Source organism: Zonotrichia leucophrys, chromosome 2 (genome assembly GCF_028769735.1).
Source record: "Zonotrichia leucophrys gambelii isolate GWCS_2022_RI chromosome 2, RI_Zleu_2.0, whole genome shotgun sequence".
NCBI lineage: Eukaryota > Metazoa > Chordata > Aves > Passeriformes > Passerellidae > Zonotrichia > Zonotrichia leucophrys.
Genome location: NC_088171.1, coordinates 112271861 through 112284234, shown reverse-complemented (window position 1 = coordinate 112284234; position 12374 = coordinate 112271861). Strand labels below are relative to the sequence as shown.

Genomic DNA, 12374 nt, shown 5'->3' with positions numbered 1-12374 from the left:
CCAAACAACAGTGACAGCCACAACTGAAAAAAGCTTTGTTTCTGTATCACATAGCTCCCCTTCTTCATAAGGAGTAGGCACATCACCTACTAAATCAATCTCTCAAGATGAATAATAATTTCCTCCTTGGATAATTAAATACATGAGTGAATTTCCCTAGATGTGTCTCCACTGCATTCCCTGGTGTTGATTACAGCTATATCTTTGAGACATGACCTGTTTTGAGTTCTGCGTTTTTGGTTTTTTAATGTATGCTTTCTCCCTTTCCTCTGATATGCAACAGAAATGCAGAAAATCTAGGTTGGCCACAACAACAGAAAGGCTTTCTGGCTCTTCCAGTTATGGCAGACAAAATTGAGCAAATACAGAAGTTTGTCAGTGTAATAATGCTAAGCCAGTGTCACAGCATGCTGCCAGAGGTACACGTTGATGTAGCAGACTCATGTTGGGATTCAACCCAACCACATTCAGGCCTCTCTCTGGAAACCTGAACTGAAAGCACACCCATGAGAAGGGCTAAGAAACATGACAAATTAAATCCTTTTGATGTTTCTTATCATTCACAACACTTGAGCTTTTTAACAGTGAATACAAGCAGACCTGGTGATGACTATCAGAAAGAAACAATGACAGCTCAGGCACAAGGACCAGTGCTAAGTTACAAGAATGAAGAAATGGTAGTTGAGCACTTCAGAGGGAAGAACTGAGAGCAGACTACAGCTCTTGTTTGTTTGTCTTAATATTCAATCTAAGATGAATAAATAGAAATTACACACACAACTGGGTTGGGCTCACTAGAAAAATCACATTTAATTGATGGTGGTTTTAATTTTGCTTACAGCTCTTTCTGTCAGTTCACGAAAGCTATGCCCAAAAAATATGACTGAGAAAACATGAAAAAATTAGGAAAGAAAAACAACTTCTGAGCTTGCCCTGAAATTTCTGAATCAAGGTCAACATTCTTCTCTAGTAAAGAGATTTACATAGAATTAAAACAAAAATGCATACTATAAAGTTGAATATAACGTACTTTAGAAACATCTGATTCAAAAGATACAAGCCAAGTGGAATACAGATCATTAAACAGGATTGTAGAATAGCCTTACAATGAAGAGTGTGATAGCCACTCCTGAATTTTTAAAATTGAGAACTACACACATTGTAAAATAAAGTATTACTATGCAGGAAGGCTTTCTGACCAAATAAAAGAAAAAGAAATGTGTGAAGGTAAAGGAGGTTGATTAATATCTTAAAATGTCTTTAAAAACCTCAAGTCTTTAAAAACCTCAAGTCTTACCTTCCCCTTTCTTTTTGAGTTTCTAACAGAAAAAGCAACATTTACTTTTTTTCTCAGACCTTGTTAAAACTCTGTTCTTTAGCCGCGTAAAAGAGGGGAAATCTGACTGTAAGTGAAAGTCTAGAGCACCATGTCCTTTAATTCAGTGATGGGGGCCTTCATTAGATTATCTCATAGCTATGGGACAGGACATAGCAAAAGCCAAATGATAAATCATTAAATTATGTTTTCTTCTTCTCCAGGCAAAGAGTGAGTAGAGCATTAGATTAGTTTGAGAGACTAAAAAGGAAGAAGTCTGCAACATGCATCACAAGTGACAAAGCTAATACAATTTTTAAACCCCGTTTATTCATATAATCAGGCATAAGCACTTATGCTAACTGTGGAAACCTCGAATGTAATACATAGCCCAAATGAATTCCAGACCAGTGCATGCTTCAGTGTTTCATGTTCTCCCTTGCACATGCCTAGTGAAAGCCTGCCACTCTGCAACAGAGGAAGGAATTACTACAACAGAACCACAGGCAGACTTTGCCAGAGACTATACTTTTTTTTATATGAGGCAGAATAAGCTGAGTGTTTTAAGTAATGGATAGGTTTGCATCCCACTGTCTAGCAACAGTTATTCTAATTGTGTTTCACAGCTTCATCAGAGAGACAGAAATATGAACATTCTCCATAAGCTGCACTGAAACAAATGACACTCCCTCCAGGCAGATCACCTTCCACCATTAAGGGAAAGGATTAGTTTATCTTTCAGCTTTTAACTTGAGTTAGCTGCACGTTCACCGTACTGACATCCCAACACTTTTTAATCTTATCATGTCAATCTTGCATCTACGTAAAAATGTGTATTTCAGTGCACAAAAAGATCTCTTGCTGCTGACAACTGAAAGTGCATTAACCTGGGAAGCCTTGAGATTTCCACACACACCCACACACTCCTTTCAGTACAGATCTCACTGATTAGAGAACGAAATATCCAAAACTCAACAGACATTTCACACACAGTTGCATTTCTGCAGAAACATATGTTTCCAACACCTCAACTTTTACTTTCATCACTATTAGCAAGTTATTTTCCCAAGTTATTTCCTACACACATACCATGTCCAGTGCCCCTGCTGAAACTGCCACATTCCCTGAAACTGAATGAGCTCCTAGCAAAACATGAGAGCTTAGCTGTAAATATGGGTAAATACTTTTATTCTGTGGCACTTTCATGTTAGAATACAACATGCATCAAGGTCACTGTAACAGATTGCAGTTTTCAGGCTCATAGAGAAGATACAGTAACAGCAAACTTAATTACACATTGTCTAAAGTTCTGCCTTCTCCCAGACCTGCCCAGCATTCGCATCTCTATTCCCTGCATTTCAGAGTCAGGTCTTTTCACAGGTACGGGAAGGCAGGCAGGCAGCTTAGCTTAAACGCTGTCACCGCTTAAAGGTGAACAGAACTCGTTCTTTGCAGCGTGACCGGTCTGCTCTGAGCTCTCCCAATTTTTAGCTACAGATTACAGCCCCATGGGCCTCTTCCTTTGAAGTGGAGTTCCTCTGAGAGAAGAATTAGTCCCCTGCCTGCAACCTGTCCTCCATACACTGAAATAAATTACAGTCAACTTTTCCCTTCACTGCCACGTCAAGTGTAGCAATAAATATCCACAGGCTAAAAGCAAACAAACAAGGCTGGATGAACCATAACCTCACAGAAAGAGCATCTCAAGGAAGAACACCAGGCAGGGCTTAAGAAAGTTAAGGGCATAAAAATCAAAACTCCGGGTTCACTACCTGAATCCATAAGTGCGTATGAAAGGTTAACATGCTTCTTGCCTCTCTCCCACAAGAAGCACTGATGGAAAGCAATTAAGGGACTCCTACAATTTAGTTACAGCTCAGCAAAGAGGAGAAGGCATTTTACATTATGAAATGCCTGGAAAAAAGGCATCATCTCTTACAGTTGCAGAAGTGGGAAGCATTGGGACACGGAGCTGCCTTCCCGGCTATGCACCGGAGCACCGCACCAGCGGTGCGCCCGCGGCGGACTCCGGCAGAGTTGGAGCGGGGCTCCCCTGCAATCCTGGCCACCAATCCCCCGCACCTCGACCTCCGAGAACTGCTGCTGGCGCCGCCGAACATCCTGCCTCCGAACCGGCAGCAAGCGACCAGCAGCTGCAAAAAAAAAGTCACTCGAGAACGAAGGGAACGCAGCGAAAAGGAAGCAAGAGCTTACTTGCCTATACAGCACCGCCGGACGACCTCCTCGCAGCTGCGAAACGCTGTGCCGCTCGTCCTCCTCCCACCGCTCCGTGCTAGTTCCAAAATAATTCCTCCGGGCGCCGGCACATCCCCGGGCTCAGCCGAGGAGCGCAGGGAGCCCGGCCGCCTCGCCCCCCCGCCCGGTGCCCATGGTGTCAGCCACAGCCCCGGCAACTCTCGCTCCTTCCCGCCGGCGCTACCTCGGGGCGGGCTGCCGGCTAACACGGCATCGCACCCCGGCCGCCGCCGCCGACTCGAACTCCGCCGCCGCGCTCAGGGGGAGCGTGGGGCTCCCCGCGCCCTTCCCGGAGACGGAGCGGGGGCGCCGGGCGGGGGCGTGCGGGGAGCAGCGCCGCCCCTCCGCGGCGGCGAGCGGCCAGGCGCGGCGAGGCGCGGCGAGGCGAGGGGAGGCGAGGGGAGGCGAGGCGGCGCGGCGCCGCCACCGCGGCCGCAGCCAGGCGCGGCGATGCCGGCCCCGCCCGGGACCCCCGCCCGCCCCCCCGCCGCTCCCGGGGCGCTCCGTAACGCCGCCCCGCTGCCGGCGCCACCAGATCCGGTGACGCGCAGCCCTCCCCCGGGCCGGCCCCCGTGCCGGAGAGGGGCGAGCGGGCGGCGAGCCGGGAGCCGCTTGCCACGGGCAGCGGGAGGGTGATCTGGGACCACCGGGTGAGCGCGACCTCCGGCGCCCAGGGACAGCGCGGTCCCGGGCGCGGTGCCGGAACTGCCGAGCCGCCCGGGGGAGGCGGTGTTTCCCCGCGCCGCGGAGAGCCCGCGGAGCTCTCACCGGAGCTCTCTCCTAGAGAGCTGCGGCTGCCCGCTCACCCCGTGCCCGGCAGGAAAGTTGTCCGCCCCCCCCCGCCTCACTCTGCATCCGCTTTTGCTCGGCTGCCCGGGATGCCCTTTCTGCCAGCTGTGTGACTGGGTTTCGGCTGGCCGCTCGCCAGAGGGAACGTACATCGACCCCCCCAATGTAGGGAAGAAATTTGGTGCCCGTTCTATCACTTTGACTGGCTGGCTTGGCGCGGCAGCGGTGCTGCCTTCTACCCGCCCCGGCTCCCAGCCTCTAACCCAGAGCACGGCTCTGCGGCGACCACCGCCACCGGCGCACAGCCAGCGCCGCTCCTCCGGGCTGCCTTGGACAAGGAGGGGGCCCAAGGGGAGCACAAGGAGTGAGGGACAAGCTGCCCAGTGCCTCTCGAAAGCCCTGCGTGCTCCTTCCCCTCCTGCTCCGCGCGTTCGTGCTTCCAGCAGCGCCCTGCCGGAGATCCCCCGCAGGCACGGCCCTCCCCGTCGGACAGCGCTGCAATGACACGCTCTAACGCAGCTATCAGTCACTCACACAGGCACACCCAGATGTATAATGCATAGATATTTATGTACTCGTATGAACACACCCCCGTACGCACAGGCGGCCGCCGCGGGGAAGCCGCATCTCCCCGCCGACGGGTTCGCCAGAAGGCAGGAGGAGAATTAACGCAGCAGGAAAAAGCAGCAGGAGAGAGAGCCCGAGGGGAGCCGCCACCGGAGCCGCCTCTCGGCACCGGGCTCGCCGCCCGCCGGCGCTGCGGAGCTGCGGGCAGGGAATCCCAATGCGCCTCCTCGGTGCGGGGAGAGCCCGGCGGTGCCGGGGCTTCCGCTGAACTGAGAGTGCCTGGGGCAGCAGTGGTCTCACCTGCATGCTCTGGGACCCCCTCCTGCTCTTGGGAATGTTTCTCTGCAGTTAGGCTGAGGATGTCAGGGGGGGTGGTCACTATTAAAAGTTCGCTAGAAAGGAGATTGAGCTTCGCTTTTCTGTAGCTCCTCCGACAGCCCTTTTCCCTTCAACTTCTTTAGGCTTCTTGTAATGAAAAATGGTTTTCACGGGCATCTTACAGTTTAAGGGCTTTTCTTCAACCAAGCTGGCACAAACAAAAATGTTTCTGTTCCTTATGCACTCTTTTTACAAAAATGTTACCTTCAATAATGTACAGTGAGCTATTGAGGGAGGAAAGGATTTAAATAGACAGCTTCATGCAAGTTAAATGCAAAGCTAAGACAGTTGCTCTGAAGAATGAAGCTAACTGTTGGGTTGATAAATGCATTAGAATGCAGTGATAAGTTTCATTCCTAATTGAACAGATCTGTACTTCAGTTCTCATCTTGAGGTACAGATCTTTATCTTTCCTTGTTTCTTAGTATTGAATTGCTGTCAACAGTTCTTGATAGCTAGAAACTAACCAGGCTATTTGTCCTGTTGTGGTTCTATTGAAAGATTGAATTGTTTGAAGTTATAGTTCTTCTGACAAGACTGAAAAGATAAATTATTTAAATGATACATATATGAGGGCTGGGATGATTGAAATGCATGTCTGAGAATTGGAATAAGTGAAATGTAATAAACCAAAAATTAATCAAAGAAGTGAAGTGGAACTGTAACCCTCTTTTCTCATGCCCTGCTGACAAAGTCAACACCCAAGAGAGACATTTTTAAACAAAGTGGAAACAAATAATATTTTATGATCTTTTAGTTACTTTGTCTAGAGTCAGTCCCACATTAAAATTCCAACAGGGGCAACTTCCTTAGTTTTCACTATCAGTCACCTATAGATTAATCAGTACATATCCTGTTCCCCCATCTGTAGGAAGATCTGTCATCTTTCATGGAGACCTCCCACTTCATTCTTTGTGTGATGATGAAGAGTGGATAGCTCAAGCAAGAAAGGAAGTTTCATTTCACAAGAGGAAACTGTTCTATTTTAGTGCAGTATCTTTCAAACCATTCCTACATTTATTAAAATACACGTGTTGCAAGTTTCATTACCACTAAGAATATGCTGAAGTCTAGCAAGCCAGGTGAAAAACGTGCGCAGTGTTTTTTATAATTATCAAACACATTGTATGAAACAAGTGTGCGTTCCGGTTTTGCACACAAAGTGGATGTGTAAAACTGTAGAAGGTTACATTTGTGTTGTATTTTTGCTTCAGGTAGCAGAAACACAACATAAGATTTTTACATATACAGAAATCAGATGTCAGGTAAACTTAAGATGTAGTCAACAACTACATCTTAGCATCTACGTCAGACCGGGTGAGTCAGAATTGGTTTTGTCTAGTATGGAGTATGTTAACTAAGAAATTTCACATAATAAGCTGATGTTAGATTGGCATCTGTTTTAGATTCTTCAGCTTCAGCAGCCTGGCACCACTCAAGTTACCAACAAGGATGGAGTGACAAAGGAGGAACAGCATTAAAAATGGAAGAAATAGAGGCTAAGCATGAAGATAAATTGTCATTGTTTAAAAAATAAGAGAATGAAAGGAAGAATTTTACCCACAAAACAAGTGAGTGACACCCTTGGTAAAACTGTATTGACTACCTATCTGCAAGAGATCATTTGTCTTCTTTTCTATTTGTGAAACTACTACAGCATCCTCTTTTTGTTCTTCTGAATGTATAGCTCACTTTGATTGTGGGCAAGGATTCTGACACTTGGCAGCCAAACCCTTGTGCATATGTCTGTCACACATAAGCCTCACTCTGAAAGTGCTGGGAAATGAAGGGCAGAGAACTCAGGCTTTGAAAAAGTGCACCGGAAAAGAAACTACCAGTTGTAGTGGACAAGCAATCTGAATATATAAGAAAGATCCTAAGATACATTGGGAAGTAGAGAGTTTTTTGTCCAACATCACTGCAACATTAGATTTTCATTCCTGTAGCACGTCCTACCACCTCTGGAAACACATCATGGCTGATAAGTTATCAGTTGATTCTGTGAGAATATAATTAATCTATTTTCAATATTCACTTTTGGATAAGATGGCAAGTCAGAGTAGCAAATGTAACACCATCAAGGACAGGTGTCACACTTTATAGGAAGTGGACCACAAGATCTTCTATAAACTCCTTGGTACTTCCTATATCAAGATGCATATTCCCAACTTTTGATTATATAATTTTGGTTTTAAATTCCATTCACAGACTGATAATAATCCACAAAACTATGTCAATAAAAGCCTGTGAACATATTCCCTCTTTTTTTCCCAACAATTAGTCTAAACTAAGCTTCACCAAAATACTCCATTTACCGGTATCTGGCACCCTTATATAAAATAATGTGTCATTTGTCACCATGGCTTGTAATCTGAAAATATGACTGGAGAAATGATGGAGACCAAAATAGCCTTTTACAGTCTGTAGGTGGCCAAAAATATTCTGCAGCTATATTCCATAAAATTCCTTGCTGCCGTGATTTGTTTCTCAAGAGCTCTTGTCAAGACACTTAAAACTCTCACTCATGTGGGCCCAAGGAGAAACAGGGGTCTTTGTTCAAATTGTAACCAAATATAGTTGTACATTAAAAGCCCTCTTTTCACATGTAAACAGGGTATTAGCAATTCCATAAATTCTAAACAATTTTTTACTTTGAAATTCTGGGCTTTTAGAATCATCTCGAGGCTTGGAGAATTTAAAGCCATATACCTTGAAACTTAACAGCAGAGAATCTCAAGCAAAACTGGGAAATTCATAATCTTAATATCATTCCTTATTCCTAAATTTTACATGCAGCCTGTATATCATGTTCAGTTCTGTTATTATTTATGGTAGTCTATAAATGGCTTGCATGTCATTAATGAGTATTTTTAACTTAGAAGAGAATTTGGATAAGATTTTAACAAAAGATTGTAACTACTCTCAAGGAAATTATCAGCATTATCTGCCTTAGTAATTTATTTCTTAAAATCAACTATTACAAATCAAAAGAGACAAGTAACAAATCGTAGGCTATAAATAGTAGGACCTAAGAAAATTATCAATTATATTTTTCTATTTCATTCTCAACCAAAAAACCCCCTATCTTTGCTTTCTCATAATTATCCTATTTCTTCACCAAAAGGAGTTAAAATTCCATTATGTGCATTTAACAATCAATTGTACACATTGCAAAGTTTGATTTTTTTTTTCCATTTGGAAGAAAAATAACTCATGAAAATATAATTTGAAAATAACTAACCTACATTCTGTAGGATTTATGAATCTCCATAAGAAAACTAAAATATAAAATATTACTAAGGATGTGAAAGAATTTATTTCTTCATCATTTTTGAAGTGATAGTTAAAAGATGAGACAATTTAATTCAAATCTGGGATGTGATCTTGAGATAATTTAATTTCTTAAAGCATTTTGGAATATATGTGGGTGCTGCTATAGTTTATAAAAATGATTGGTATGTTCCTGGCATTAAAGATCAGTTGCATATACTTGAGGCAATGTTTGTGCATGGAAGTCTCAGCTCCAGAGTTGAAGTCACTTTGTGAAGTGTGGTTTAGGTACACAATTTCTCCCTTTACAAATAATCCCTTGCAGATGGGTATTAGGACATGGTCTGCCCAGCATCTCCAGCCTGGCCCAGGAGTGTGCCTGTTGGGAGGATGAAGAGAGCAAGGACTATTCAATCAGTAAATGCTTTCAGATGGCTCAGGTTTTTTTCACATTTGTAGCTCCCTGAGAGAAGGGATAAAAAGAAGCAGCTTCCACAGCTGCCAAAGAAGTGGAGAGTTGGTTCTGCCTGTGGATGAATGAGGAAAGCCTTCCCCCCTGGAGCTAACACAGCATCCCTCCAGACCTTCAATAGGAAGGACAGCTGCTTCAGCTCAGATTTTTCTCCTCAGTTCCACAACAGCAGTGTGGTGCTCTGTGAATGAATTCAGTGTTTGCTGTAAATGCAAGGAATGGTAGCTGTACTGCAGAGAAGAGGAGGTAGGTGTCTCTTGATGTGGGGAAGTGATAGTGTATGTATGCTGTACAATGAAACTCAGTGCATGTGAAAAAGTAAGAGCCTGGCCTACTTGGACTGTCCTGTAAAAGCTCAGTGGTTTTCTGTCACAATGCATGAGGGTTGCATGCATGACCTGCACCTAACCCTAGGGAAACCATCTGGGCTCTGGTAGCTGTACCATTTTCTGTTGTTTCTTCCAGAAACTCACTCCAGGTCAGAACTTGTTGTAGTGTGTTCTGTTAGTTTGTTTAATTGCTCCCCCATTTTCTGTATTGCTGCCCCATTTTCTGTAATGGTTCTGCCCTCCCAGTTTTTCCCGCCTTAGCTTTGTCAGTTATTGTGTTCCCATGGCAACTCCTGCCATGGTATTGTCTGTCATTTGGTTACCTTGGTTACTCCCGCCACAGTTTATGTCAATCCTCTCTGTTATATGATTTCCCCTCCCCTGTGTTTCCTTATATGTGAATTTGTTCTTCTCCCTGGGCCCAATCACTCCCCATCCCTCCTAGTTTGCCAGAATCTTCTGTGCTTAGGGAGACTTGATTGGCTGTGGCTCCGGGGTCCCTCCTTTACATTGTTTCTATTGGGTTTTTCCTCATGTCAGTTATCCTAAGTTCACTTCCCTACCTTCCCCTATTGGTCCTTTGTAAACCCCTCCCTGAGATCCCTCCTCCCCTTTATAACCCTGTTGCACTCTTTGTTCTGGGGCACATGCTGGTAGACGCATTAGATTCGGCACCTGGGTGTCTGTCACTCCCGGGTTCTACAATAAATCTGACAAGCCCCAGTGAGTGTCCGGGCTCTTACTCTAGTCGGCCAGCAGCGATTCCGTCCACTGTGAGCACAGCCCGAAGCCTTCTGACGCCAAGGGGTGCTCACACATTTGCAGTTGAGTGTTGGCCGCCCTCCTGCTAGCCGGACACCTGACTTTAAGGCCACACCTCACTGCAAGAACTGTGTGACACCACTGCATGAAGGAGTCAAATACTCCAGATCCTTTGCTGCTGAGTAAAACAGGAATTAGTTTTCCACCAGTCTTTAAGTTTTGGGGGTTTTCGTGCCTTTCCCAGCCATGTATTAACAGCTCAACAGCTATGAAATAGTTCCCAACATCACTGTTTCTCTCACCATTCTTGATGCCATCTGCTGAACACGGACGTGGTTCTTACTCACACAGCTCCCACTTTTGTAGAGCTCTGTGACACTGGTCTTTGCTCAGCCCTCATCTCATGTCGCACAGCCCTTTCTTCTCAGCACAGGCTGTCCCTGCCTTTGGGCCATCTTGGTTAGCTATCTGTCAGAAAGGATATGCTTTGCTGCCTGAGTGTTTTTCCATGGTTTCCAGGGACCAAAATGGAGATGAAGGACAATAGTAGAAATGCAATTTCTACTAAATGCACACTTTTGGTTTGGTTGTTGTTTTTTTTTTTTCTATGCAATCTACTTTTAGTCACAGTAAACTAATGTCATCTTCCCTGTTTCAGTCTGACACAAATTATGTAACTAGCAGAGCTTTATATCTCCATTCCTTGGAAGAAGCTTGCTTGGGCACTCCTCTGCCTCAATGTTGTGCTCCAGAATTACAGCTGAGGGGTTTGTAGGGCATATATTGCTGGACACCTTCCTGCAGGATGTCAGGGTGCTGTGAGGCTCAATGGTCCCTGGGGACCTGGCTGAAATAGTGACAAAGTCAGCTCCAAGGTCAGGCTGGGAAAAAAAGACTCACAGATCAGGCCCTCAGGGCCCTTGTGGAGGATTCAAATAGAAAACCCAGTGCTACTTCTGAAGCAAATCTACTCCCAGACATCCCTATCATGAAGGTTTTCTGTTCTGTAGATGTGTGTGCCAGATTATCTCTCATTACAAAAACATGAAGGCACTAAGCTGAAGCTTCAGCTCTAGTACAGAATTTCCCAAGAGCTGTTGATTTCAAGGCAAAGCAAGCCATTATGCAATTCCAGCACTGTTTTGCTCACACAAAAAAAAAAAAAAAACTACCCACAGCCTCTCATTCAGAAGTCATGAACAGGTTTTTTTTTTTTTATTAGTATAAGGAACACAAAATTTTTCTAATTTTATTCAGGGAAGAACATTTTTTCATGGTACCTTTGAAGTGTTCCTACTGAGAGGCATTCAGTGGCAATGAAACCTGAAAATTAATTTGGATTGTCCATATTTACTCGTATTTTACAGTAATAATCTGTCTTCCAAGTGTTACCTCTCTGTAACTATTACATATTGTAATGGTTTTTTTCACAGAAATAAAATAAGGGATGGAATAGATGTGGTGGATTTTTTCAAGTTATAGATGAGATCTGCTAAAACTAAGATTGACATCTGCATCCTCTGAGTCCCATTTCAGTGCTCTGGTCTTACTGTATACATTATCCTCCCCGTTCCTGGAGAAAACTCCCCTGACCCAGGCAGGTGGAGGAAAACCTTAGTCACACTTGCAGACTGGAAAGAAACAAAATTAATGTAGTATATGGAAGTTTAACCAACCATTTTAGCAATTTCTTATAAAAGGAGGAAAAATAAATGCAGAATTCAAAAAAAAAAAAATCACAAAAAATATTGCAGAATTATAGTCTTAAAATCTTGATACTGCATTTAATAATCCATTTTCTCTAGAAACAACATACAGCCTATTTTCTGTCCTTCATGACATGGAAGTTGTTCAGATGATCAACTTCTAGCTGAATCTCAATTGCTGACTTTCTCAAATTTTCCTGTTTTGTGGCCAGTAGCTATTCACTAGCTCATAAAGACACTTTTATTTCTTTGCTACAAATGCGTGTGAAAAAATGAATAATTTATTCTCTTCTGTACATATTTAATTATTTTATTAGACTGTTATCATACTAAAACATTGACTGAGAAAAAAGCTAAGTTCTATTTAAATAAACCAAATTAAATTATTTATTTATTTCAAAAGAGTAAATTTGCTCTTAAGCATATTCTGAATCTGTTTCTCCCTTAGTAATACCTATCAGAAATGATCTAGTATTATCTGCAGATGTGATGAAAATAGCCATAATTTAATATGTACTCAAATATTAATT

The 12374-nt window shown here is 43.9% G+C and overlaps 1 protein-coding gene across 5 annotated transcripts in view; it reads right to left on the bottom strand.

Annotated features, from left to right (window-relative positions):
- Positions 1-4029, bottom strand: part of SNTG1 (syntrophin gamma 1) — a 315746-nt gene extending 311717 nt beyond the window's left edge. For 2 of the 5 annotated variants that reach the window (XM_064706083.1, XM_064706084.1), the window contains exon 1: positions 3534-4025. The gene's annotated coding sequence lies outside the window, so the exon portion shown is untranslated. Of the gene's footprint in view, positions 1-3529 lie in introns of all 5 variants that reach the window. The other 3 variants (XR_010439215.1, XM_064706080.1, XM_064706079.1) reach the window with 3 other exon arrangements.
- Between the last annotated feature and the right edge of the window lie 8345 nt (positions 4030-12374).